The sequence below is a fragment of the Pelophylax lessonae genome, assembly GCF_965119305.1.
Source record: "Pelophylax lessonae genome assembly, chromosome: 1".
Taxonomy (NCBI): domain Eukaryota; kingdom Metazoa; phylum Chordata; class Amphibia; order Anura; family Ranidae; genus Pelophylax; species Pelophylax lessonae.
This window is the reverse complement of record NC_138768.1, coordinates 211,369,231-211,371,729: the sequence shown is the minus strand read 5'-3', so window position 1 is coordinate 211,371,729 and position 2,499 is coordinate 211,369,231.

The following is a 2,499-nucleotide window of genomic DNA, read 5'->3' as shown; positions in this document are numbered from 1 at the left end:
ACTGTCACCCGAAAACCGATCCGATTGAAAACTTCCCCCACAACCTACACTAGCAACCCCGTCAAAATTCTTGAAACCTTTCGCCGACATCTCACCAAACTATACTCCCAGTCTCAGCCCCCGACTGACTCCCAAGTCTCCGAGTTTTTCTCTGACATTGCTTTGCCCACTCTATCTGATTCTCACCGCGACGCCCTGGAACTGCCTATCACAGATCTGGAAGTCAGTAATGCGATCAAAGGCCTTAGGCTTAACAAACGACCTGGCCCAGATGGTTTCACCGCATCCTACTACAAACATTTTTCTGACCTTCTAACCCCCATGCTCTCTAAGGCTTACAATTCTATACTTAAAGGCCACTCCTTTGGCCTAGATTTCCTCAAAGCAGCCATCTCCATGATACCTAAACCACAAGCTGATGACTCCACCTGGTCCAATTACCACCCAATCTCTCTTCTCAACATTGACATAAAAGTGATGGCCAAAATACTGTCTACACGCCTTAACCCGATCATAGGATCGCTGATCCATAAAGACCAAACAGGCTTTATCCCTTACCGGCAGGCTGGAGATAACGTGCGCAGGGCCATACATCTTGCCTATCTTTCCCGTCGTCGTAACATCCCTGCTTGCTTTGTCTCCCTCGATATCAGAAAGGCATTTGACACTCTATCTTGGTCTTACTTACAAACTGTACTGCACAGATGGGGTTTTGGTCCTCACTTTCTTTCCTGGATCTCCTCGCTATATTCTTCCCCGTCAGCGTTTGTCCGTTATGCTGGTTTTCAATCTTCTCCTTTCCCTATCAAATCCGGTACCAGACAAGGCTGCCCCCTATCCCCTCTCCTCTTTGCACTCGCAATTGAACCACTAGCCCTCAAAATCCGCGCCAATCCTGATATCAAAGGCCTTGAACTGGGTGGTCATCACCACAAGCTATGTCTGTTCGCAGATGATATCCTCTTGTTCCTCACGTCCCCTCTCACCTCTGCCCCCAATCTTCTTCTTACCCTGACTCAGTTTGCAAACATCTCAGGCCTAGTTGTTAACCCCACAAAATCGAAAGCACTCAATGTCTCTTTACCCCCCCCTCTCCTCTCCCACTTACGAACGGTACTCCCCTTTTCCTGGACGACACACTATCTACCCTATCTAGGAATTAAGTTGACAGCAGACCCCCAGCAGCTTTTTACAGCCAACTATCCCCCCATGCTACTTCACCTAACGAAGCTGATGAACTCCTGGTCTTCCTTGCCTCTTGCCTGGATGGGACGCATCACAGTTACCAAAATGGCTATTTTACCTAAAATCTTGTATCTATTTCGAGTGCTACCTATTTGTGTCCCCTCTTACTACCTCCGTCAAATCCAACGACGTACTTTCTCCTATGTCTGGGGTAAGACCAGACCTAGAGTTTCACGCAGAATCCTCCATCTCCACAAACTCCAAGGCGGTTTGGGTCTCCCACAATACGCCAAGTACTATCAGGCAGCCCAATTAGCCCAGCTGACCAAATGGCATGCTGCTCATGAAATCCCCCTTTGGGTGCCCCTCGAAGTGGTCGAATGCGATCCTCTCTCTGTTGCTAATTTATTATGGCTGACACCGTCGGACCGTCGGTCAGTTTCGAACCCTATCCTATGTCATTCCCTACGTCTTTGGGATACCCTTAAATTTAAGTATCAGCTCCAATCCCCTCACAACCCCCTGCTTTCATTTCTACACAACCCATCCTTCCCCCCAGCCTGGGAAGCCCCATCGGCATTCCGTAATTGGGTGACGGCTGGCCTTCTCAGAGCACATTCCATAATCACATTCAACTCACTTAAGCCTTTTCCAACGCTTTGTGAATCTTATAACATACCAAACTCAGAAATCTTCCGCTACCTACAAATTAAGCACTTTCTGGCCAAATGTATCCGCACTGACTCTTCCTTACCCAACATGACTTCTTTTGAACACACTTGCCTCCATGATCCACATGCCCGAGGCCTCATATCCACGTTATACACCAGACTCACTGACTCCCCCGACCGTACGCCTCCCGCGTATACTACTAGGTGGGAACAGGATCTAGGGTCCGCCATAGATGTTGAAGATTGGTCCAAAATCTGGCAATCCACGAAGACGGCCTCACAAAATATAGTAGCCTCGGAAACAAACTACAAAGTGCTGATGTGTTGGTATTTAGTACCCGCACGCATTGCAAAATTTTCACCCTCCTAGTCTGCAACGTGCTTTCGGGGTTGCCTGGAGACAGGCACACACCTGCACATTTGGTGGACTTGCCCAATGGTGCTAAAGTTTTGGCAGGCCGTCTTCCATATTCTCTCCATCCTGATGGATGTTCCAATCTCGCCTGACCCCCTACTGGCTCTCTTGAATGTAAAACCGGATAATGTGTCCAAATTCCGCCACAAATTGTTCCTACAGGTCACAACGGCGGCTAAACAAACCATTGCGAAAGCGTGGAAATCCCCACATCTGCCTTTGACTGAA